The following is a 27,605-nucleotide window of genomic DNA, read 5'->3' on the forward strand; positions in this document are numbered from 1 at the left end:
GCTGGGGGTCCTTCCCATATAGTCCGGATGATCGAGTGGAGACAGTATATACCTTTTTTTTCGGAAGGGGCTCCGTTCCCTTCACTGTTGACGGTGCGCTGGGGGAGCAGCATGCTCTATTGGCTCTCGCTTGGTCCCGCAGTTAGTTGGCATTTTTGGTTGTCTTCCGGCCTCTGGTGGCGGCGGACGACTTCTTCCCCCTTTGGGGGGTTCGGGGCTGGCGGAGTGGCCTTCTTCCCCTGCGCTTCGTCATGTCATCTTGGTGGATGCATTTGGACGTGATCGATCCGCCCCATCCTTCCGGGGTTCCCGTCTGTTCTATGCAGACACGAGCCTTGCGGATCTGAGGTTCTTCTGGACTTGTTCAGTCTGCGCCCTGGTTTCTTTGCCCTCTTTGGAGGACTGTTGTCTCCAGTCTGGCTTCTGTTAGGGCCGGGTGCCTGGATTGTGGCCCCTGGACCACCAGGTCACTTCTTGGCATGTTCCTTTCCAGGGTTGCGGGACTGGCACAGTTGGTGGTGGGGCTTCAGGATTGTCGCTTTTGATGCCTTCCCTAGTTTGTAATTGGCACTTGGTGTATTTATGCATCTTTACTGGATATTGGTGCCCTGTCTGCGTCTGCTCGGGATTCTGTGTCTGGCCTACCTCAACGACTGGCTGGTGTGGGCTCCCAGTCGGTTCGCTTGTCTGCTCGCCAGGGGTTTGATTCTTTTCAAATTACTGGGTTCGGGTTTCATGGTGATCTGGAGGCTGTTCCATCTCTTTCCGTCCCGGGTTCGAACCTTGCTGGGTCTTGTTTAGGGCTCTTGGGCTGCTCCTTGTCTTTCCCTCCAGAAGCATTGCTGTGGCTGTGGTCCCACCTTTGGCTGATTATGAGAAGATCCCGGGTCGCTCAGCGGTTGCTCAAGCGGTTGTGCGGGAGTCTGAACTTCAACATGCTGGTCTGCCCGCATGGGTCGGGTTTGGCTTCGGCGTCTGTTTGGTTCCTTCAGGGACTCCCCTTCCACCCCTCTTGCAATCGTTGGGTTCGTCCTCCAGGAATCTTGTGTTGGTGCTGCGTCACCAGCTTCCGCTCTGGGGTTTTCAGGATTCCATGCCTTGGCACTTCCCCAAGCCTTCGCTCGATGTGTTCACAGACGGGTCATCTCTCAGCAAGGGCTTTGTGACCATTTCTCACCAGGTTGGCCAGGGATGGTGGGGTCTGTCCATCTGTCGGGCTCAAAGTACGGTTTGGGAGTTCGTGGCTGTCTGGTTTGCGCTTCGGAGGGTTCGGGTCACTCGGTGCTCGACCATGCAGCTCCATTCAGACTGTTCTCCAGTGGTTCATTGCCGGAATCACAGGGTTTCTCTTAGGTTTTTGACCTTTGGGGTTGGTCCCTTGGAGTGGCTCGTTTGCTGGATTCTCGGAGCTTGGCTAGCTGTGCGGTTCATGTCTGGGGAGTGTCCTGCGTCCTGGCGGACAGCCTGTCTCGGTTCATGTTCGCAGATTGGCCGGTTGTCGCCGACTCGTTTCGTTTGCTCTGCTGGACGTATAGACTCCTGGCCATGGATATCTTCTCGTCATCGTGGTCTCAGCATCTCCCATTCTATATGGCGCCCCTGCCCGCCTGTGAGGCATTCACGGTTTATGCCTTTCGGCAGGACTGGTCGAAGTGAGGGTACCTGTTCCTCTTCTCCTGGTCCAGCTGTTGCTTCGGGTACTGGCTCGGTTGGAGTCCATTCCCTAGGAGAGTTGTCTTCATGGTCCCTAGGTGGCCGGCCCAGCTTTATTTTCAAACGCTGCTTGATAGATGTCCGAACCCGGGGTGTTTTCCTGCGGCTCTGCCTCTTTCAGCAGGTCGGACCGGTCCTGTATGTGACCTGGTTCAGCCTTCTCCTCGGCTCTTCACGTCTGGTATTTGATGAGGGTGTATCACCATCTCTATGGTGATCAGGTGGCTTCTTTGATGGTGTCCTACCTGCGAGCTTCGTCTCAGCGACAGTATGACGTTCCTGGTGTTTCTATTCACCATTTTCTTGCTCTTCGTAGGTTGTCTTCTTTTTGCATCGGGTTGTCTTGTCCTTACTTGGGTTTTCAGGTCTGTTTTTTTATGCTTCTTACTGTCACCTTGTATCGTGCGGTGCTGGTGGAGCCGCTCCGGCTTGCGTTCGGGGTGAATGTCACATTCGCCCTGTTCCGTATGCTTTCTCGTGTTTTGTTTCACCTCCGGCCTGCTCATGCATTGCCTGAGCTGTCCTGGTCCTTGATCAGTGTGCCCTCTTGTCTTTCTTCTCAGTTTGTGGTAGCCCTTTCGGTTCAAGATTGTTTTTCATACGCCATATTTTGTTGGCATAGGCCTCTGCGGATCGGGTCGGGGAGCTTCTGGCTCTCTTCCGGTGCAGGGGTTTCTGCTCTTTTGGTACTGGTGATAGGTTTTTACGTTTGCAGCCTTTCTCTGTCCTTCTGGCGACGGTCGAGACGGCTGCTTTCCAGAGGGGTCCTTGGGTTATTGATGCTTGGTTGGTTCGGCCGGGGGTGCGTCATGTGTTGTCTGGTTGCGGCTCTTTGCCATTACCTGCGTACCGTGTCTGGGGATTCGCTTTGGGTTGATCGAGTTCCGCTCGTTCCCTGTTTCAGGGCTCGGGTCCTCCAGGTCGTTTGCAGAGTTTTTAAATCTACCAGCATGCGGTCTATCCTTACGCCCTTGCCATTCGGACATTTGCAGCTTTCACTGCTGTGTTGGTGACGTCTAAGGCTCATTTCGGGTGCGAGGATTTGCGGGTCGCACAGGTTCCTAGCCGCCCGTTCTTTGTGCGCGTGTCTGCTCCTGTGCGTTCTTATTGCCTTGGGTCGCAGGTTGCAGCCTGTTGTCTCAGCTTCGCATTGCGGAGTTTGAGGTGGCCGCCTCCTGGGTCAGCCATTTCTTTTCCTTCTCTTTGGGTATGAAGCTCCAGGGAGCTGTAGGGGCTCCCCACAGAAAACCAGCGATGAATGTAATGAAACGCCATTTTCTGGGTGAGCCCCGGAGGCTCCCTGGCAACCCTTCCTCCCACCGGTCGGTGTTTTTTTCGCATTGGTTGAAGCTTTGCTTCCAAACTGATGCTAGGCAGCAGGCACAGTGAGATCCGGGGCTCCCCCTCCCCCTCTGAGGGCGGGGAGGGCTGCGTGGACGATCGGCACGGCAGTAAAGTGTGATGTTTGCTTGTTTGCTTGTTTCCTTGGGATTGTAGGGAGTTTCTACCTCTCTGTTTTAGTTGTTTACCATGTGGGGTTTGTTATGTTATGTCTACCTTTCTGGGTGCCCAACTCCGGTCGATGGCAGATAAGGAAAACCCCAACCACAAGAGGGTTTTCCAGGGCCATTGATCCCTGAAACCTCTCTGAAGGGACCAGGTTCTGGCACTGGTCCCTGGTAGGTCTGAACTCCTTAGCTAATGCCCCGGTCTAATATAACATACATTAGCCCGATAAGCTCCAGGGAGCCTCCTGGGCTCACCCAGAAAATGGCGTTTCGTTACATTCAACACTGGTTTTTCCATGGCTCTCTTCGCTATTTCATCAACTACCTCATTCAACAGTATTCCCACATGTGAAGTGATCCACATGAATCTTACTTTATGCCCAGTTTTTTCTTATTTCTTAACATTCTTTTTACACTCTTATCACAATATTCTGGTATACTGTGCATCTGCTATTTAAAGACTAACGCTCCTCTACTGTCAATAAAGAATCAGGCATTTTTACCACATTTGACTACTTCCTGTAATCCTGCTAATACACCTTGAAGTTCAGCCTGCGTTGAAGAGACATTGTCAGTTAAGCAGCGTCCAGTAACAGTATCTTCAGTGGCGATGTCAGTGTACTCCTTGATCAAGACTCCACATCCTGCCTTCCCATCCCTAGCTACTGACCCATCACAATATAAATGTAGAGTGTTTTGTGTGGGGTAATTTTCTAATTATACAATCATATGTTGCCCTCAGCTCTCCTATCTCATTCATACTTTTTTCTTTTGCAAGGAAATAATTACTACTTTTACATTACAATCCTCCCATGGTGGTGTGAATTGTCTTTTAGGCACAGCAATACATTCTGCAATAACATCATACTTTATAACATTAAAGCATAAGGTACTCATAAATGCTCTCTTCTTTATCATACAGTGTTCATTACTTTCCACCTTTTGAACTGAGAGGATTAATTCATGAGCTCCCCCACCTCTCATTAATCTAATGGCAGAGGCTACATTTATCTCTGAAATTCTATCCCCAATACTCTACAGATTCAACTTCATCCTCATTATCTCAATCATAGCATTTCTTGGGCATCCTAAGATAATTCTCATGGCTTCATTTTGTACCTTCTCCAACTTGCCCATCCTACCTTTACCAAAACAAGAAATGATAGGTGCAGCGTAATCAATAAGGGATCTTAAAGTACTTAAGTATATCATTCGTAGCACAGGGACTCCCACTCCCTTTCCACAGCATGCCAAGGCCTTCAGAGGTTGTAATCTCATCCGACATTGACCCAACAGTCTGTTCACCTCAGCTTCCAAACTCTCATGGGTATATCCAACATATATGCCTAAATATTTAGATATATTAACTCTTTACATTTTTACCGTTTATTTTCAATATAATGGGCTCCGACTTCTACATTCAAACTTACTGTAGTTTTGTCTTCATTAACCATCAGTCCCATATGGTGACACAGGTTTCCAAAATTATCCAACACCGTTTGAACCTTTGAAATATCTTTGCCCTGAAACAAAATATCATCAGCATATATGATCGGAGATACCCCATTTGACTATCTCTCAGATGCTATCTTATTCATTAGTATATTAAACAAGGTGGGATGCGACACTCCTCCCTGAGATGTGCCAAGTTCCAAAAATCTCACACCTGACATAACCTTGATACCACACCTGAGCCTTCCTTTCGTGAAGATAATCCCCTATCCAGTGCAATAATCTCCCTTTAACACCAAGATCAGCTAGTTCATATAAGATAACCTCTTTGTTAGCTTTATGAAAAGCTCCTTGTAAATCAATACAAATTCTATAATAATCATTATCATTAGCTAGACATTTAATAATACAGTCAGAGGTATTTTTGCCTCTGAGGAACCTGAACAAATTACTAGACAGCTGATCACATATTATATATAAAAGTCTATTTAAAATTCTCCTCTCCATCATTTTACAAAAACACGAGGTTAAGAACACAGGTCTGTGCTCTCCATTGGCTTTAGGGATAGGGATGATCATAGCTTTTTTTCCATTTATTAGGAATACTGCCCTCTTTATAACTAATATTAAAGAGGTCTAACAGTGGGCTTTTTGTCATAATGGCAAGTTCATTAAGTATTTCATAAGTTACTCCATCCTCCCCAGGGGCGGTAGATTTCCCAACTTTAATCGCCGTTATTAGTTCTTCTCTGGTATTACCTGTGCAAGTGACATCACCACTGTTACCTGCTGTAAGTATAAAATCCTTTCTTAGATCTTTCCAACAATCTAATGACTCTCTCGTTATAGCGGGTAATGAATTAAGTTTGGCAGCTTCCGCCCATTTATTTATGAGACCATTTGCAATTCCGTGCGGGTCAGGATGTGCAACAAAATTATGCTTTTTACCCTTACTTTATTTATGTCTTGCCAGATTTCCTTCAAGTTTCTGTTACTCCCAACTTTCTCTACAAACTCTTGCTAATAGTTGCTCCTAATTTCCTTTCTCTTCTCCCCACACAGCCTAGCAACTGCCAGTAAAGCATTCTTCCCTTCCTCAGTCCTACCAATCCTAACCTATAGCTATATTGATATTACAGTTTTATAAAACTAATAAAACAAAACTAAAGTCTTTCAATAAATTATAAAGTAACTCAGGATATTTTCAAATTTTGTATAAAGTCTATATTGTTTAATAAAACTGAAAAAGAAGTTCTTTATATTGAAAACTTGTGTATATAGAAGAGAACACAAAAACGTCAACCTAAAAATATTGAGTGTATTAACAGAAAATGAGGAGAATATATGGGGAGGTAAATGTAACAGCACAATTAAGTGTATTTATGTACTATGCAGACAGTCAGGAATGTACTTATTACATTTAGTATTAAAATGTACTGTCTATTCGGAGGAAGGGTTGAATATTATTCAATAATGTGTAGTGTGATATATTTATATAATAAAATGTGTGAATCATTGCTGTACTCAAAATTATGGTGTGCATATTAGTGATTCAATTATTATGTTCATAAAATAATAAACAAATACTTTGCTGTTATTACACTCTATACAGTACACAGGTTATATATAAGTATCTACATGTTTTGTTCACCATAACTGTACAGCTAAGCTGGTATGGTGCCCAAAGAGCATAATGGCCACACTACACAGCATGACAAGTCATGCAGATGATGCCACCTCCCTCATCAAAATGGCTTCTCCCAAACATACTCCTTTCGCTATTATTACACTATACAGTGGAACCTCAAATAATGACTTTAATCCGTTCTGGCGCCGTGATCGTCATGTGAAACGGACGTCATACAAAACGAATTTCCCCATTGACAATAATGGAAATCAAATTAATCCGTTCTACCACCGAAAAACATCAATATGACATTCGATGTTTTAAATAATGGAACAGCCTACCTTACATACACTGCACCTTACATTACAGGGCACTGGTGACTGTGTAGGGCGCCGGTGGCTGTGTGGATAACACGCTGGACACATGATCCTGTGGCCCGGGTTCGATTCCCGGCGCCGGCGAGAAACGATGGGCAGAGTTTCTTTCACCCTAATGCTCCTGTTACCTACCAGTAAATAAGTACCTGGGAGTTAGTCAGCTGTCACGGGCTGCTTCTTGAGGGTGTGTGGTGTGTGTGTGGGAAAAAAAATAGTAGTAACAATTGATTGACAGTTGAGAGGCGGGCCGAAAGAGCAGTGCTCAACTTCCACAAACACAACTAGGTGAATACACTGGACAAACCTTTATAACATTTTTCTTTCTTCAAATTTGTTCAATTTTTTTTCATTTGTTTTATAGCAAAAGGTTCATTCGGTGTTCGGCAGGTAGGCTCCTCCATATTTCTTAAATAAAAAAAGTGAAAATAAAAATAAATATGAAACATTTTGAAAAAAACAGAACAAATGTCAAAAAGGTTCGTTCGGTGTTTGGCAGGTAGGCTGCTCCATGTTTCTTAAATTAAAAAAAAAATAAACGAAAAGAAAAATAAAAAAACCAGCATTGAATATAATGAAATGTCATTTTCTGGGTGAGCCCCGGAGGCTCCCTGGAGCTTATCGGGCTAATGTATGTTATATTAGACCGGGACATTAGCTAAGGAGTTCAGATCTACCAGGGACCAGCGCCAGAACCTGGCCCCTTCAGAGAGGTTTCAGGGAGCAATGGCACTGGAAAACCCTCTTGTGGTTGGGGTTTTCCTTATCTGCCATCGACCGGGGTCAGGCACCCAGGAAGGTAGGCATGACAAAACAAACCCCACATGGTAAAAAAATAAAACAAAAAAACGAACAGAGATGTAGAAACTCCCTACAATCCCAAGGAAACAAGCAAACAAGCAAACATAACACTTTACTGCCGCGCCGATCATCCGCGCTGCCTTCCTCGCCCCGAGAGGGGGATGGGGGAGCCCTGAACCTTACCGCGCCAGTTGCCTAGCAACTGGCGTTTGGCAACTGGCGTTTGGCCGTTTCCCTGGGGGTTCTCTTTTGAGGCTGTGCTTTGCCTTTCTGTGGTGTAATTCCGCCGGCAAATGTGGTGGTTTGGGCTCCCCCAGGTTCGATTCCGGGTTCTTTTGGGTTCTTTGGTTTCGTTCCGGAGGTCTCTTCCTCTTGGGCCCCCATTGAGGGTTCAGGGGGGCTTAGGTTACCTCGTTTGTGACCCGGTTCTGCCTTCTGGGGTTCTGGGGTCTTCCTGGCTTGCAGGCTGATCTTTTTGGGTCTTGGCACGTATTATGGTCGTGCCGGGGCTTTGGGTTTTGTTGTCGAGGTGGGACTTTTGATGTAGTTTTGTGCTTTCTTTGTGCCTTCTTCGCCTGGCCCGGCGTGGTGCTCTCTGCCCACTTGTCAGCAGCTTGTATTTTTCTTTTCACGTGTATGTGTGTACACATATGTACATGTACATGTGTACACTTATGTGTAATTACCTAAGTGTAATTACCTAAGTGTAGTTACAGGATGAGAGCTACGCTCGTGGTGTCCCGTCTTCCCAGCACTCTTTGTCATATAACGCTTTGAAACTACTGACGGTCTTGGCCTCCACCACCTTCTCACTTAACTTGTTCCAACCGTCTACCACTCTATTTGCGAAGGTGAATTTTCTTATATTTCTTCGGCATCTGTGTTTAGCTAGTTTAAATCTATGGCCTCTTGTTCTTGAAGTTCCAGGTCTCAGGAAGTCTTCCCTGTCGATTTTATCAATTCCTGTTACTATTTTGTACGTAGTGATCATATCACCTCTTTTTCTTCTGTCTTCTAGTTTTGGCATATTTAATGCTTCTAACCTCTCCTCGTAGCTCTTGCCCTTCAGTTCTGGGAGCCACTTAGTAGCATGTCTTTGCACCTTTTCCAGTTTGTTGATGTGCTTCTTAAGATATGGGCACCACACAACAGCTGCATATTCTAGCTTTGGCCTAACAAAAGTCATGAACAACTTCTTTAGTATATCGCCATCCATGTATTTAAATGCAATTCTGAAGTTAGAAAGCATTGCATAGGCTCCTTGCACAATATTCTTAATGTGGTCCTCAGGTGATAGTTTTCTATCTAGAACCACTCCTAGATCTCTTTCTTTATCAGAATTCTTTAAAGATTTCTCACATAATATATAGGTTGTGTGGGGTCTATGTTCTCCTATTCCACATTCCAAAACATGACATTTATTAACATTAAATTCCATTTGCCAAGTGGTGCTCCATATACTTATTTTGTCCAGGTCTTCTTGAAGGGCATGACAATCATCTAAATTTCTTATCCTTCCTATTATCTTAGCATCATCAGCAAACATGTTCATATAATTCTGTATACCAACTGGTAGATCATTTATGTACACAATAAACATCACTGGTGCAAGAACTGAACCCTGTGGTACTCCACTTGTGACATTTCTCCATTCCGATACATTGCCTCTGATTACTGCCCTCATTTTTCTATCAGTCAGAAAATTTTTCATCCATGATAGAAGCTTACCTGTCACCCCTCCAATGTGTGTGTGTGTGTGTGCACATGTGTGTAATACACGTTGTGTGTGTGTATTTATATATATACTAGCTGTACCCGGCCACACGTTGTCGGGTCAGCAATCTTCGCCTGTCTCCCAGTCCTCCCCACCATTCCCCCTGCCCTATCCCCTCATCCTCCCAACACCCACCCATTACCTCTTCTTCCCAACAATTCCCCACTTCCCCATCCCTTCGTCCTCCCCACTATTCCTCCCCTCCGCCATCTCTTTGTCCTCCCCATCATCCCCCACTCTAGCATCTGCTCGTCCTCCTAACCATTCCTCACTCCACCGTCCCCTCCTCCTCCTCTCCATCTCCAACTTCCCCATCCCCTCGTCCTCCCTACCATTTCTCCCGCCCACGTCCCCTCGTCCTTTCCACCAACCACCACTTCTCTGTCCCCTTGTCCTCCCCACCATTCTCCATTCCCCGATCTCCTCGTCTCCACCATCCCCAACTGCCCCATCCCCTCGTCCTCCCCACTATTACCCCCTCTGCTGTCCTCTCGTCCTCCCCACCATTCCCTACTCCATCGTTCGATGCATTCCCAAACAATCTCATATTCCCATCAGAAAATTGGGAACATCAAATGATCTGATGTTCCCACCACTGAAATATAAGAAAAACTTAAAAAAACGAAAGGAAAAAAATAAAAAAATAAACTATACTCAGGAAATGAACGGTATGGTAAACAATACTGCTCAATTCCAATGCAATGTCACACAAAATAATTAAATCAAAATGAAAATCAATTGAAATCTATGAAAATTCGATTTGTTAATGCAATCAGAAACATTGAAATGTAATCGTAACAAATTTAGTATAGTGTGTGTTGCTCTTATGTGCAACAGATGGCATTGCTTCTTAAAAAATGAATGATTTTACCTGTCACAGGTGTGGCATCTATACTTATACTTACGAAATGAACCGTATGGTAAACAACACAGCTCAATTTCAATGCAATGTCACACAATATAATTAAATCAAAATGAAAATAAATTGAAATTTATGAAAATTCAATTTATCAGTGCAATTGGAAACACTAAAATGGAATTGTAACATATTTAGTATAGCGTGAGTTGCTATTATGTGGAACAGATGGCGCTGTTTAAAAAAAAAAAAACATGTTTTTACCTGTCACAGATGTGGCATCTATATAGTTGGTATATAACAAAAATGCGTGTATTCGAATGGAACTTTGTGTCAGAATTTCAAAGCAATCGATGAAGAACTTTCGGAGATTACAGCATCTGTTGCTCTCACGTCCATCAGATGGTACTGTTTTAAAAAAAAAAAAAACATGTTATTTTCCTGTCACAGGTGGGGCATGCATATAATAGGTACATAAAAACATGTGCCTATTCGAATGCAACGTTGGTGGTGTCAAAATTTCAAAGCAATCGGTAAAGAGGTTTCGAAGATTTCCCTCCCATGAAAAACACACAAAAAACACAGTTTTTCAAAAAAAGCATGTTTTTTCCCATCACAGACGTGACATCTATATAATATGTATATATAAACCAGCTCGGATGTGAATGGAACGTTGTTTGAAAATTTCAAAGCAATCTGTGAAGAACTTTCGGAGATGAGCGATTTTGATCAAACGAACATTTCCATTTTTATTTATATAGATATATATACTTTTTCTTTTGGAAGGGGCTCCGTTCCCTTCGCTGTTGATGGGGCGCTGCGGGAGCAGCTTGCTCTGTTGACTCTCTCTTGGTCCCGCAGTTAGTGGGAGTTTTTGGTTGTCTTCTGGCCTCTGGTGGCGGCGGACAGCTTCTCCCCTTTTGGGGGGATTCGGGGCTGGCGAGTTGGGCTTCTTCCCCTGCGCTTCGTCATGTCATCTTAGTGGGTGCGTTGGACGTGGTCGATCCGCCCCATCCTTCCGGGGTTCCAGTCTGCTCTATGCAGACACAGGCTTGGCAGATCTGCGGTTCTTTTGGACTAGTTCAGTCTGCGCCCTGGATTCTTTGCCCTCATCGGAGGACTGTTATCTCCAGTCCGGCTTCTGTTGGGGCTGGGTGCCTGGATGGTGGCCCTGGACCTCCAGGTCACTCACTTCTTGGCACGTTCCTCTCCAGGTTTCCAGGACTGGCACAGTTGGTGGTGGGGCTTCAGGCTTGCCGCTTTTGTTGCCTTCCCTAGTTTATAATTGGCTCTTGGTGTATTTACGCATCATTACCGGATCTTGGTGCCATGTCAGAGTCTGCTTGGGATTCGGTGTCTAGCCTACCTCGATGACTGACTGATGTGAGCTCCCAGTCAGGTCCACATGTCTGCTCGCCAGGGGTGTGGTTCTTTCCAGATTGCCGGGTTCGGTTTCCTGGTGATCTGGAGGCCGTTTCATCTGTTTCCGTCCTGGGTTCAGACCAGGCTGGAGTCTTGTTTAGGGCTCTGGGGCTGCTCCTTATCTTTCCCTCCAGAAGCGATGCTGCGACTGTGGTCCCACCTTTGGCTGTTTATGAGGGGGGTCCTGGGTTGCTCGGTGGTTGTTCGAGCGGTTGTGCAGGAGTCTGAACTTCGACGTGCTGGTCTACCCGCATGGGTTAAGTTTGGCTTCGGCGTCTGTTTGGTTCCTTCGGAGACTCCCTTTCCGCCTCTCTTGCAATCGTTGGGTTTGTCCCCTGGGATCTTGTGTTGGTGCTGTGTCACCAGCTTCCTCTTTGGGGTTTTTGGGGTTCTGTGCCTTGGCACCTCCCCGAGCCTTTGCTTGACGCGTTCACGGACGGGTCATCTCTCGGCTGGGGCTTTGTGACCAGTGCTCACCAGGTCGGCTGGGGATGGTAGGGGTCTGTCCGTCTGTCGGGATCACAGCACGGTTCGGGAGTTTGTGGCTGTCTGGTTTGCACTTCGTAGAGTTCATGTTAATCTGCTCTAATATCCAGCTCCATTCAGACTGTTCTCTGGTGGTTCTTTGCCGGAACCACGGGGTTTCTCTTAGGTGTTTGACCTTTGGGGTTGGTCCCTTTGAGTGGCTCATTTGCTGGATTCTCGGGGTTTGGCTAGCCATGAGGTTCATGTCCGGGGTGTGTCCTGCGTCCTGGCGGACAGCCTGTCTCGGTTCATTCCTCTGTTCGCGGATTGGCCGCAAAGCACCATATGCTTTTCTCGTTAATCAAGTGGAAGCTTGTCAGTCGAGAAAAATTTATGCCAAGTGGCATGCTTGTTATTCTAAATGCTCGTAGATTGAGGCGCTCGTCACCCGAGGGTTCATTGTATGTGCAGAGTGCTTAAATCGAAAGGTGTCCCTTGCTGTCGAGACTGGTCCAGTCGAAACAATCGACTTGAGAATGGACGGACCGAAAACGTCATCGTCCCCTTTACTTTCAAGTGTCCTTCAATAACCTAAGTGTAGTTAAAGGATGAGAGCTACGCTCGTGGTGTCCCGTCTTCCCAGCACTCTTTGTCATATAATGCTTTGAAACTACTGACGGTCATGGCCTCCACCACCTTCTCACCTAACTTGTTCCAACCGTCTACCACTCTGTTTACGAAAGTGAATTTTCTTATATTTCTTCGGCATCTGTGTTTAGCTAGTTTAAATCTACGACCTCTTGTTCTTGAAGTTCCAGGTCTCAGGAAATCTTCCCGATCGATTTTATCAATTCCTGATACTATTTTGTACATAGTGATCATATCACCTCTTTTTCTTCTGTCTTTAAGTTTTGGCATATTTAATGTCTCTAACCTCTCCTCGTAGCTCTTGCCCTTCAGTTCTGGGAGCCCCTTAGTAGCATGCCTTTGCACCTTTTCCAGTTGGTTGATGGGCTTCTTAAGATATGGTCACCACACAACAGCTGCATATTCTACCTTTGGCCTAACAAAAGTCATGAACAATTTCTTTAGTATATCACCATCCATGAATTTAAAAGCAATTCTGAAGTTAGAAAGTGTGGCATAGGCTCCTCGCACAATATTCTTTATGTGGTCCTCAGGTGATAGTTTTCTATCTAGAACCACCCTTAGATCTCTTTCTTTATCAGAATTCTTTAAAGATTTCTTTCACATAATATATAGGTTGTGTGGGGTCTATTTTCTCCTATTCCACATTCCATAACATGGCATTTATTAACATTAAATTCCATTTGCCAAGTGGTGCTCCATATACTTATTTTGTACAGGTCATCTTGAAGGGCATGAAAATCATCTAAATTTCTTATCCTTCCTATTATCTTAGCATCATCAGCAAACATGTTCATATAATTCTGTATACCAACTGGTAGATCATTTATGTAGATAATAAACATCACTGGTGCAAGAACTGAACCCTGTGGTACTCCACTTGTGACATTTCTCCAGTCCGATACATTGCCTCTGATTACTGCCCTCATTTTTCTATCAGTCAGAAAATTTTTCATCCATGTTAGAAGCTTACCTGTCACCCCTCCAATATTTTCCAGTTTCCAGAACAACCTCTTATGTGGAACTCTGTCAAAAGCCTTTTTTAGGTCCAGATAGATGCAATCAACCCAACCATCTCTTTCCTGTAGTATCTCTTTGGCTCGATCAAAGAAACTGAGTAAATTCGACACACAGGATCTTCCAGATCGAAAACCATACTGTCTGTCTGATATTATATAATTTCTCTCCAGGTGTTCTACCCATTTAGTTTTTATTAGTTTTTCCAATACTTTCACTATTACACTTGTCAATGATACAGGTCTATAATTGCAGCCCGTCCTCCAAAAATGGGGTGGTAAATGTAAGGAGACAAATAAGTGCAATTATGTACTATTCATAGCAGTTAGAAATTGTACTTATTTTCACTTAGTATTAAATCGTACTGTCAAATATATTGTGAATATTTGAGTTTACCTGAACAACTGAATAGAAAACCACAACCTCACCTAACCGTCTTAGTTTTTGAAGATAATAATTTTATTGCTTCTTAATTACAATTAGTACTTAACCTATAGCTATACTGATATTACAGTTTTATAAAACTAATAAAACAAAACTAAAATATATCAATAAATTGTAAAGTAACTAAGGATATTTTAAAATTTTGTATAAAATCTATATTGTTTAATAAACCTGAAAAAGAAATTCCTGATATTTAAAACTTGTGTATTGCTAGTTGAAATTGAAAACGTCATCCTAAAATTTTGAGTGTGTTAACAGAAAACGAGGAGAATTAAATCGGGGGAGGGCGTTGGGTAAATGTAACAGCCCCATAAGTACAATTATGCACTGGTTATGACAGTACGAAAGTGTACTTAGTACACTTAGTATTAAATCGTACTGTCAATTCGGAGGATGGGTTGATAATTGAGTCTTCCCTGCTGCCACTTTTGTAGATTGGAACTATGTTAGCCTGTTTCCACACGTCTGCTATGTGTGTGTGGTTTGGTCAACGTCCTTGCTGTTGTTTAGTCATAAACCCATACCTTTTGAAGTTATAAATTTTTTGTGTCTAAATTTTGCACATATATGGAAGGCCCTATTGAATAATTTTTTTACAGTAAACTACTGTATATTCTCAAACAAGATTTTTCAGCAAGGAACATGAATGTTATATGCTATTCTGAGACCATAATGAATAAAATAGAAATTGGTGACATTTTAATATTTTTAAACCTAATTTGAAATTGTGAAATTAAATTTTTTTATTTCTATTTTTTCTGTTCATGGCATGATGTTGGTCCATTTAGGAAAAGTTGGAGCATTAACCTTGAAGATATTATTCACAATTTTTTTTAGAGCATTTAAGAAAATTTCAGTACACATGCACTGAGCCCCTTAACCACCGTGCTGCGCCGAGTTTATTGTGAAATTCCCTCGGTGCGCATGAAATAAAGCGTTCCCAAAAAATTCTTATTCTTTGTAAAATGATAAATTCCCTTCCCTGAACATGTCTATGTAAAAACAAATACCAAATTCTACTTACTTTGGCTCTGGGGATGTGGACAAGGTGCACTGTAATGTCATCAGGGCCTAGTCTCCTGTGGTGAATCGCCCAGACACGGTCGCGTGGGCCATTCAAGCACCGGGTGTTGCCACAAATATATTTTCAATTATTTGTTTTATGTATTTCCAATGCAGTTATATTTGTTTTTTTATCGTATATGATGCATATTTGTGTCCTTTACAATATGTATACAGTAGAACGTTCATAATGTTCCCTGGAACTGTGATACATGTGTCAGTAATGTGTTTACAATTGTTTATTGTCACAATATTACTTGTTAAACATTCACTAAAATTACAATATGTACAGTTTCACACACTATTTACACAGTAACACACTGACACTGTATTACACACTTAGTACTTCAGAAGTGAGTAATAATCAACGAAGTAGTCCATGGTACACAGCGCGAATTCGCTCTTAGTGCACCAGGTACAGATAAATTTTCGCTTCCTGTTTCTTCATTCTGTGTGCTTGCAAATAACGCACTCATGTACACCTTTGGCTTTAGTACTTGTAGGTTGTATGTAACCAAGCTTGTAAAGCATAAGGTAGTACTGAAAAGATTATAGGAAAAGATCAATTTGTAAGGTAGTCTTGAAGAGATCGCTTTGTATGGTCCCACACAGGAAGAGATTCAGCTTGCCTCAAAGAGTGTCCATCAGTCAGAAAGAGATTCAGCTAGCCTCAAAGAGTGTCCGTCAGTTAAGAAGAGATTCAGGTATTCTTGAAAATATCTATGGAGAAACACCACCATGGAAGCCGCTAACACTGTTCATCTATGCTATTTGTATCAGATGCATCATTACTGAACTCAGAAAACGATTCATCTATGTATCATCTAAATAAATTGTAGATAGCATAGGATTGCAAGGGTGATGCTCAGAGCCACAACTGGATACGCTCGCTGTATCGTCCTCAGTAGGTGCTGTATCATTTGCATCCGACCTTTGTGTTAAGTCCTTATTGCGCCTAGCTTCACCAACATTATGACCCTTATGTTCTTCAAACAATAAGGTTTGATTTTCACCGACAGAGCGTTATCTTTCAACACCGCGTTGGACAGGTGTTTGGGAGCCAAAGGTGCGTGCGCCACCCATGGTTGCTCATTCAGTACTAACCCAGCCAGCAGTTCTATGGCATTCTGGGAATTTTTTCCAAGATGGCTGCCTCTCACTGGAGGTCCTAAGAGTCCATTTCTTACACAACCAACCTTGTACACATTTAAAATTGGTACCGAAAAATCAGAAAGAGTTTTCTCGGTTGGCGCAGTTTCCCGCCGACCGAGAATACTCAGTTGGTGCAGTTAAGTGGTTAAACCTATACTATCTGTTGACAATACTACCTTCATCTACTCAGTCCCCAACCCCACACACACTGAGGCCTGGAACTTCAAGAACAAGAGGTATTAGATTTAAACTAACTAAACAAAGATGCAGAAGAAATATAAGAAAATTCACTTTCACAAACAGAGTGGTAGGCGGTTGGAACAAGTTAAGTGAGAAGATGGTGGAGGCCGAAACCGTCAGTAGCTTCAAAGCGTAATATGACAAAGAGTGCTGAGTAGACGGGACACCACGAGCATAGCTCTCATCCTGTAACTACACTTTGGTAATTACACACTAAATAATGTTGTAAATGACGAATTAAAAAAAGTCCACTTGTGGATGTCAACCAACAAGCTCACACTGAACATAGAAAAGACCAACTACATTTTTTTTAGAAAGCAAATAATCAAATGAAATTCAGCTTCAGATAGACAATGTTATTAGCAATAAAAATGATGGAAAGTTGCTTGACCTTTACATAGACAAGAGACTCAACTTCAGCATCTACATACAACACACAACACAAAAAGCATAAAAACCTGTCAGTATACTCTCTAAAATCAGACATTATGTTACAAACTCTGCTCTCTTCTCATTATACTATGCACTAATCTATCCTTATCTTGCATATGGTATCTGTGCATGGGGTTCAATTACTGCAAACTATCTCAAGCCCATCATCACCCAGCAAAAATCTGCTATCAGAACAATAACAAACTGTTTTCAGACAATACAGCCCCTCTGTATAAATCCCTAAACATGCTAAACATAAACTCACTCCACACATACTCCTGTGCCATTTACATGTACAAAACCTTGTTCCTAAAAGCAAATCCTGATGTGAAACACTTCCTTGACAGATTTACCTGAATTTACCTGAGGGCCACCAATACTAGTGGCTTCGATGAGGACAAGAAGCTGGCAGCTTGTCAAAAGTCCCCCCATTTGTCCTGATGATCTTTTCTATGTGTATTTTAAAACCCAGCAAAGTTTTGGTGTTTACGTTTTCTGTCCTACATTGTAGGACGAAGTCCTACAATGTAGGACAGAAAACGGACAGAATACATTGTAGGACAGAATACATTGTCCTACAAAGTTTTCTGTCCTACATTGTAGTTTGTTGAGCATTAACCTGTTGATAGTCGTTCGTGTTACATCTGACTTTTTGAAGAAATTGTCTGGATCAACATCCTCCAAATTGTTCAGTACAGTGGCACCTCAATATACGATTGCCCCTACTTACGATAATTTCGAGTTATGATGTAAATTTCATAGAAAAATGCGACTCGACATCCGATGATGTCGTCGACTTCCGATATTTGTTGGTACACGTTCGAGTCGACCGAGCTCGTGGTTCCCGGTCACGCGGCCGACCTGCCTCAGTTTACTACAGCTGCCCGCTTAGTGACGATCGTGCCTGTAAGAAATTCCGCTTTTGTGGTGGTTTTTTGCATTTTGAACATTGAAGTAATTATTATATATCACGCCATGAGTCCCAGGAAAGTCAGTGCTAAGGCTCAACATATGAAAACCCATGTAAGGATGACCATAGAGCAGAAACAAGAGTACAGAATGTCTCTTCCTCAACAATTAAGAAAATGTGTGCTGCATGGAAATAATTACAAACCTTTGCTGAAACGACTCACCCAAATCAAGCTGCAGTAGGTCATTGCCTTAACCTATTCAATGACACTGTGATGCATCATTACAGACAAATGTTAAAACGAAGGGAAAAACAAATGTCTCTTGACAAATTTGTAGTGAGACAAACAAGCACTGTACCACAACCAGGTCCTAGTGGTATTCAGGCAAAACGTAGGAGAGAGAGTACCCCAGAAAAAACATCACTGCCCGATGTGATAATGGAAGGGGACTCCCTTTCCAAACAGGAACAACTCTCCTCCTCCCCCCCTCATCACCATCTTCCAGATGCCATCAAGAGCCCTCCATAAAGGTAAGAGAAACTTTGGTACTGTATTGTAGTTAGAAAAAACATTGTATTCAGTATAAAATGTATTTGTATGTTAATATTTTGGAGGGTGGGGAACGGATTAATTCAATTCCCTTTATTTCTTATGGGAAAAATCGCTTCGACTTACGATTCCGTCTCTGGGAACGGATTAGCATCGTAAGTCGAGGCCCCATTGTATTTTAAATGTTGCGATGAGATCCGCCCTGTCATACTTGGTTTGCAGTGTTGTTAGCCCAGTGGCCCTCAATCATTCCCGATACAGTGGGACCTCGATTTACGATGGTACAGTAATCCGTTCCCAGAGACGTATCATAAGTCAAAACGAATTTTCACATAAGAAATAATGGGAATTGAATTAATCCGTTCCACACCCCCAAAAATATTAACTTAAAAATACATTTTATACAGAATGCAATTTTTTATCTAACTACAATAGATTATATATGTTTATCTTACCTTTATGGAGGACTCTTGATGGCGTATGGAAGATGGTGAGGAGCGGTGAGGTGGAGGAGAGGTGTTACTGTTTGGAAGAGGAGTCCCCTTCCATTATAATATCAAGCAGTGATGACTTCTCTGGGGTACACTCTCTCCTATGTTTTGCCTGCATACCACTAGGACCTGATTGTGATTCACTTCTTGTTTGTCTCACTAAAAACCTTTCCATAGATTTTTGTTTTTCATACGTTTTAATTTTTGTCTGTAGTGAGGCATCACAGTGTCATTAAAAAGGTTAAGGCAACGGCCTACTGCACCGTGATTTGGGTGAGTCGTTTCAGCAAAAATTTGCAGTTCTTCCCATGCTGCACACATTTTCTTAATTAATGAGGAAGGGACATTCTGTACTACCTCCTCCTCCCCTGAAGAAATTTCCTCGGCTGTTTCTTACTGCTGTTCCTTGTGAAGTTCTTCGGTGGTCAGTTCTTCGCTGTTCTGTTCTTCGGTGACTCTTAACGGTGTTGACCCAGGACGGTGAGGCAGGCCGGGCGAGGCGCGTGTACCGTACGCACTCGCATCATCATCCACCTCCGTCTCTCCCTCATTCTTATCAGACCTCTGTGTAAGGTCTTTCTCTGGATCAGAGTCTAAGTCATCATCCATAGCACCATTAAGGAGCCGGTCGGCTGAGCGGACAGCACGCTGGACTTGTGATCCTGTGGACATGGGTTCAATCCCAGGCGCCGGCGAGAAACAATGGGCAAAGTTTCTTTCATCCTATGTCCCTGTTACCTAGCAGTAAAATAGGTACCTGGGTGTTAGTCAGCTGTCACGGGCTGCTTCTAGGGGTGGAGGCCTGGTCGAAGACCGGGCCGCGGGGACACTTAAGCCCCGAAATCATCTCAAGATAACCTCAAGAAGATAACCAGCTTGCAACACACAACACTCACAACACTATGAATGCCACTTCTTTTTCTAAATTTCTCAAACCATCTCCTGCTTGTCTTAAACTCTTTCGCATCTGCATCACTCATTCCAGGGGTGTTCTTTTTAAGATCTTCATGCAATTTGCTTGCTTTTTCAGAAATGATGGCCTCTGAAATGCTATCACCTGCTAACTCCTTGCTGTATATCCTAATTAATAACAACTGTTCAACATCCTCAAGTGTTTGTGTTCTATGTTTCGTGATTATTGTTACGCCTTTTGCCACTTTAGCACTCACAATGTCCATTTTCTTAGCAAGTATGGTGGTTATCTTGAGGTTATCTTGAGATGATTTCGGGGCTATAGTGTCCCTGCGGCCCGGTCTTCGACCAGGCCTCCACCCCCAGGAAGCAGCCCGTGACAGCCGACTAACATCCAGGTACCTATTTTACTGCTAGGTAATAGGGGCATAGGGTGAAAGAAACTCTGCCCATTGTTTCTCGCCGGCGCCCGGGATCGAACCCGGGAACACAGGATCACAAGTCCAGTGTGCTGTCCTCTCGGCCGACCGGTGGATATCGTTGACTGAGATTTGTCGTACTGCTGAACTAGTTCAGCAACCCACACACCATCTTCATGTTTAAGAATGATCTCTTGTTTTTGCTCTCTGGTCATCCATACATGTGTTTTCATATGTTGATCCTTACCACTGACTTTCTTGGGACCCATGGCTTGATATATAATAATCAGTTTTATGTTCAAAAAAAAAAAAATCACCAAAATAATGGAATTTCTTATAAGCGTGATTGTCACTAAGCAGGCGGCTCTGGTAAACTGACGCAGGTCGGCCTGTGCAACCAGGAACCATGTGTCCTCGATTGACCTGAACGCATATCAACGAATATTGTAACTCGAAAATATCGTAAGTCAGGGCAATCGTTAGTCAAGGTGTCACTGTACGTGAAATGACTAAGCTCTAATATGATTTTTCTTACCCGGTGTTGCACATCTGATGTGCTACCTACTACATCAGATGTAATAGAACCCATAATCATAACACCAGCAATAAATATCTCATTGATATCCCCAGAGTCAAACTAAATCTGTGTAAAAACACTATGCAAGTAAAGGGACCTAGTCTATGGAACTCTCTCCCTAACAAATTAAAAATCTGTCCAACCTATGCCTTATTCAAAAGTTAAACCAATAAGTACCTAATTTCATCCTCATAGTTTCCTATGTAGTGCTTCAAACCCGCACTGTACCTTTTGCTTCCCACTATCCCAATATATGTACCTAAGCCATACAACATCACCATTGTAAGCACTACTATCAACTTATATCATGGTTGCTTATGTTGAATTTTTAGTACAATGTACCTATTACTAAATCTCAAATTATGCTACAATGTATCTGTTGATAATCCTCAAATTTTACTATAATGTACCTTTTAATTTTCTTCAAATTTTCTTACAATGTAACCATTAACACTTTGAGCTGCTTGGTATACATGTTCCAGCCCACCCCCAAGGTGGGCCTGGCATTACCTGTGAGAATGCACCCACACTAAAATGTGTATACTCTTTTCAGTTTTCTCACATCAATTTTCATGTTACATCGTCCATATTAGTATCAAATTGTTTGCTATAGAATTCGCTAAATAGATATATGCATATAAGGTAAAAAAGCCCAGTGTTCCACCCACAGCAAGTCTAAAAATCGGCCAAGCGTTACCAATGAACGCACAACCACACTAAAATGTGTATAATCTTTTCAGTTTTCTCACCTCAATATTTGTGTTACATTGTTCATTTTGGTATCAAATTGTTCGCTATAGAATTCTCTAAAGGGATATATGCATATAAGGTAAAACAAACAGGCAAACTACCTACAGCAAACCAGAAAATCCGCCGAGCATTACCCATGAGCAAGCACCCATCTACACACCCACACTAAAATGTGTATACTGTCTCCACTCGATCATCTGGACTATATGGGAAGGACCCCCAGCCAGATTATCACATTTTTTGGATAATGGTACTTTTTCACCTACGAGTCCAAAACTAACCATTTCCAACTATTTTTATACTACAAACAACATAATTTGAATTGCCTTGCCACATATAATTATTAAATATTCAACTAGAAACTTCAACTTACCTTGTTGTTGTTCGTCTTCTTGATTGATGCCACACATCTTGAAGTTAAAAATTCTTGACAATTTACGTAACTTATACTAACACAACACTAAAATTAACACTTAAAATTACTGTACAGTTCATTAGGCGAAGTTAGTTTTCACTGTCGGCTGCGGAAGCCTCACTTGTTGAAGGTGCTTGGGTTGCGTGTGGTGCCTCACTTGGTGAAGGCACTTGGGTTGCATGTGCCGTCTCACTTGTTGAAGACGCTTGGGTTGCGTGTGCCGCCTCACTTGTTGAAGGCGCTTGGTTTGATTTTCGTACTATATAAGAATAAAGTGTTGCTTGCCTTCTGTGTTCACTGGCCAGTTGTATGATCAGCTCTTTTGTTCGCCTCAGGTATTGATACATGTTTTCAACTTCTGGATGAGCACAATTTGATGAAAAATTAATTAACAAGTCAACAGAAGACATGAGTTCACTATATTTCGTGGTCATTGGTGTTGGTTCTTCACTTCCTTCTTCATCCTCTTCATCGACCTCACCAGTAATAGACTGGAGAATCTCGTCTTCACTCATCACACCCTATCCTGGGTCATTGGCATCTTTTTCAAGCCAATCAACCACATCCTGTCTTTCTAAGGTTTTGCCGGCATTTCTAAACATTCCATTGATTTCATCTGTAAATCCTTCAAAATCCATTTCTGCATCCTCCTCATTTCATGACCGTGAGGAGTTTTTTTCCAGGAATTTTTCAGTCAATTCCTTTAATTCACTCCACACCTTGGCCCAGTTATAGGTGGCTTCCTTGATTGTATAGTTTTTCAAATTCTGAAGTTTTTTTTAGCCCTGTTATCCGCACCGAGTTCAATATCTTCCGGAAGAGGCAAAACCACCAAAACTTCGTTTAGCATCTTTTTGGTGTACAACCTCTTCGTGGCACAGATACTCCCTGATCCATAGGCTGAAGGAGAGAGGTTGTGTTAGGAGGAAGTGCCATACACGTTATCTTGCCATTTTGTGAGGTTAACGTGTCAATTTTGGGGTGGGCAGGCGCATTATCAAGTAGCAGCAAAGCCCGAACTTCGCTTGGCCTTACTTTAAGTTTCTTAACTTGATAGGCACGAACTTCCCTGCAGAACACGCCATGAAACCAGGAAAGAAAGATCTCTTGTGTAAACCATGCATTTTGTGAGCTATAATATTTGACTGGCAGTCTGTCCATGCAATGTTGCAAGGCTCTTGGTTTCTTAGATTTGCCAACAATTGCACACGTGATTCTGTCTGTGCCGTCGGCATTTGCACACATCATAGCCGAGAGCCTGTCCTTGTTGACCTTACATCCTGGCACACAACCCTCACTCCTCATTGCTAGAGTTTTTTCTGGTAAACTCCTCCAATACAACCCAGTTTCATCTGCATTATAAATTTAATACAAATATAAATTATTTGCCACAATGTATGCTCTTAATTTCTGTTTAAATAGTTCTACACTGCTTTCATCTGGACTCAATTTTTCACCCTTCATCTGGACTCAATTTTTCACCGACAATTTTCCTTTTCACAATATTGTGCCTACCCTTGAACCTTGCAACCCACCCTTCACTCGCTTTGAAATCCTTTATTCCAAGGCTTGCAGCAAACCTGCTTGCAGCATTTTGTATTTCTGGGCCACGAATTGTCACGCCAGCTGTGCGGTACTGAGCAAACCACTTGTACACAGCCTCATCCAACTGTACATGCGTCAAAGTTTTCATAGTCTTTCTACCACAACCTCTGCTAGTGCTTGCACCTTCACTTTCATAGGTTGAAATGAATTTCATAAGTTTCTCATTTTGTTTCCTTATATCAGAAACAGTATTAGTGCCTATATTAAATTTCTTGGCAACACTTGAGGTCGACCGGCCATTTTCACATTGTTGTATAACACGTAGCTTGTCCTTAATTGTTAGGACAACCTTCTTCCTCTTAACACCTCCAGAACGATTCATGCTACTACCAGACATAGTCTTGGCCAAAAATGATTAAAGTTACTTTGAAAATAAAAAAGTTATTTAAAAAAATATTTCACTAATACCAAATTGCGCATCACATCATATGATGCTTTGACCGACTTGCAGTATATTGTGCATCGCATCATATGATGCTTTGGAGTACTACGCAAGATTTAAACGGCCCGCGGATACATGGGGTTATCTTGAGGTTATATCTTGAGATGATTTCGGGGCTTTTTAGTGTCCCCGCGGCCCGGTCCTCGACCAGGCCTCCACCCCCTGGAAGCAGCCCGTGACAGCTGACTTAACTCCCAGGTACCTATTTACTGCTAGGTAACAGGGGCATTCAGGGTGAAAGAAACTTTGCCCATTTGTTTCTGCCTCGTGCGGGAATCGAACCCGCGCCACAGAATTACGAGTCCTGCGCGCTATCCACCAGGCTACGAGGCCCCCTACACATGAGGGTTCACCACACCTTCATCAGGGCTCTTGTAAACAGACTCCATTTTTTTTTTAAATCGTGGGCCAAATTCCCGGGTGTTAGGGGCTTCAGTATTGAGTAAGCTACTAAGCCTGATGCACGCAGCATGAGCTCACAGCACTGCTGTTCAGCTTGTGACCACAGCATCGCCTAAAAATGCTATAATATACTTGTTCATGCTATTATGTAGCGATGATATTATTACAGAAGACCCCTGACTGATAAAACTGACCAGGGTTTGATAATAGCAGGATTGTAGTGATATTTTGTGCTGTGCTCCATTGAGGGAGGAGTAATGCTGTGGGAAGGGAGGGTAGTGGCGTTGTCTTCTGATTGTGTGTGGGCCATTTTTTATTGACTGCACTCACCATACCAGCTTAATGGTTCGCTATGGTGAGCACAAATGTAGATACTTATATATAACGTGTGTATAGAGGGTATAAACAGCAAGAGGAGTAGGTTGGGAGCTGCCATTTTGGTGAGGGCGGTGGTGTCGTCTGCACAACTTATCATGTTGTTTACTGGTGACCACGATGGTCTTTGGGCACCATACCAGTTTACTTGTACAAGTACAGTATGGTGAATAAAACAGGTAGATATTTATATATAATGTGTGTGTATATAGCGTAATAACACCACAAACAGTATTGTTGGAGGAGATATAATAGTGTGTCTGGCCTTGAGGGTGACAGCCACCAGCTGACTGTGTGAGTAGCTACGTCTTTGTGCCTTTACTCACCATACGAGCTTAGATGTACAGTTATGGTGAACAAAACATGTAAATACTTATATATAATGTCTGTATATAAAAGCCAGGTAGATATTTATACATAATGTGTGTGTGTATATAGCGTAATAACACCACAAACAGTATTGTTGGAGGAGATATGTTAGTGCATCTGGCCTTGAGGGCGGCAGTCACCAGCTGACTGTGTGAGTAGCTACGTCTTTGTGCCTTTACTCACCATACAAGCTTTGATGTACAGTTATGGTGAACAAAACATGTAAATACTTATATATAATGTCTGTATATAAAAGCAAAAACAGTATGGTGGGAGGAGAATAGTGGCAAGTCAGGTGAGGTGAGGGAGGGAGGGAGTGGCAGCCAGTGGCAGGCTGCCACTGCCACTGCCACTCAGCATACCAACTTAGTGGTTCGTTATAGTGAACACGAATGTAGATACTTATATATAGCGTCTGTATATAGTGAATAAAAGCAAAAACAGTATTGTGGAAGGAGAATGTGGGTGAGTCAGGTGACTTGAGGGAGGGAGGAAGTAGCAGCCAGTGGCGGGCTGCCACTGCCACTGCCACTCAGCATGCCAATGTAGCGAGTAGATTATCCCAATAATATACTCGCTCCAAATGCATTGTTAATATTCCTGTCAACCTTTGGAGATGAATGAGGTGAGGCGTTGCCCGGGCAACACGGTGAGGTGTTGCCCGAGCATATAAGCAGCAGAATAGCAAACATTAACTAGTCTACTTTCAAGTGTGGTCTAGAACAGATACTTGCGAGATACCGTACCAACTCACAGTGCACTCAACTCACACCATTGCTCACCAAGGTATCACCTGCACACTTCTGTATACTCGACGAAATATATATATATTCTCTTAGTGTCTGTGTTTATTGTCACCATACTTTACGTAACAATAGAAGCGTTACACCAACTTAGTGGTTCGTTATGGTGAACACGAATGTAGATACTTATATATAACGTCTGTATATAGTGAATAAAAGCAAAAACAGTATAGTGGGAGGAGAATGTGGGCGAGTGAGGTGTTGAGGGAGGGAGTGAGTGGCTGGCTGGTGTGTGGCGGTCACTCCTCGTTACTTTTTGACTCATAATAGCAACTTAGTGGTTCGTTATGGTGAACAAAACATGCAGATACTTATATATAACCTGTGTATATAGTGTAATAACCGACAAAGTATTTGTTCACTGTTTGATGAACATAATTGAATCAACAATATGCACACCATATTTTTGAGTACAGCGATGATTCACTCATTTTATTATATAAATATATCACACTACACACTATTGAATAATATTACAGCAAAAAAACAACGAAAAATCAATCAGAGACATTGAAATAATTAGGTAATTATCTCTAATTATTTTTTTATTATTTTTCCCATGATCAGTGAACACAAATTAACAGGTTAGGAAGAATTTTTTTTTTCTTTTTTGTATGTGCCTGTGGGTGTCAAATGGTATATAGCCATGCGCCATTTAAGGGTTAACGTAATCCGATGACCATCTTGAGTCAAACTAAAATATTTGTATAAAATTAAATTTTCATCCAATCAACTTCTAGGTGATTCAAAATGAGCGCCTTTAGATTGCACACAATTTGCTACCCAAATGAAGGACATAGCACGAAAATTTATGTTATCAAACTGAACAAGTATATACATTAGTCTGCAGTTGTGCTAATTGGTGCTCGTTCACGGGGTAACTTGGCTGACTTTAGTCTTTGCTGTGGGACTCACTCCGGGCTGTTAGACCTTATATGCATATACCCCTATAGACAATTCTATTGCGAACACAATGATACCAAAACGAACGATGTAGCATGAGAAATAAGGTGAGAAAACTGAAATGAGTATATACATTTTACAGATTTTGCATGCTCATGGGTAACTTGGCCAACTTTAGTCTTTGCTGTGGGACTCACTCAGGGCTTTTAGACCCTATATGCATATACCCCTATAGAGAATTCTATTATGAACACAATGATACCAAAACGAATGATGTAGCACAAGAAATAAAGTGAGAAAACTGAAACAAGTATTTACATTTTACTGATTTTGCGTGCTCACGGGTAACTTGGCCGACTTTAATCTTTATACTTTGTTATTGGTATTGCTTATATATATTGCGGTTGTTATTGCTTATATTTGTCTTTCTATTTAGGGCATTTTATTGCGAATAATTTGATACCACAATGAACAATGTTGCACAAAAACTTCTGTTAAACTGTATGTGTTTGTCTGGTGCATTGGGTGTAACGGGTGTGGCAATGAGTGTGTTCTAGCGGGTAAGGCTTTGGTGACTTTAGGGGTCGTTGCGGGTTATGCGTCCCCATGTTGTCTAATTTATATGCACATGTCTGTGTAGGAAATTTTATTGCGATCACAGTGATACAAAAAAGAACGATGTCGAACAAGTTTGG

The 27,605-nt window shown here is 42.6% G+C and overlaps 1 protein-coding gene and 1 long non-coding RNA gene across 3 annotated transcripts in view; one reads left to right on the forward strand and one right to left on the reverse strand.

The window, feature by feature from the left end:
- Hr3 (Hormone receptor 3) overlaps positions 1–27,605 on the forward strand; it is a gene marked incomplete in the record, with an annotated part of 296,866 nt that overhangs the window by 239,849 nt on the left and 29,412 nt on the right.
- LOC123774557 (uncharacterized) overlaps positions 1–27,605 on the reverse strand; it is an 87,190-nt gene that overhangs the window by 16,720 nt on the left and 42,865 nt on the right. For both annotated transcript variants that reach the window (XR_011228020.1, XR_006774956.2), the window contains one exon: positions 10,370–10,513. This is a non-coding gene — a long non-coding RNA (uncharacterized lncRNA). The remainder of the gene's footprint in view (positions 1–10,369; positions 10,514–27,605) is intronic.

Source organism: Procambarus clarkii, chromosome 10, assembly GCF_040958095.1.
Source record: "Procambarus clarkii isolate CNS0578487 chromosome 10, FALCON_Pclarkii_2.0, whole genome shotgun sequence".
In the NCBI taxonomy this organism is placed as follows: domain Eukaryota; kingdom Metazoa; phylum Arthropoda; class Malacostraca; order Decapoda; family Cambaridae; genus Procambarus; species Procambarus clarkii.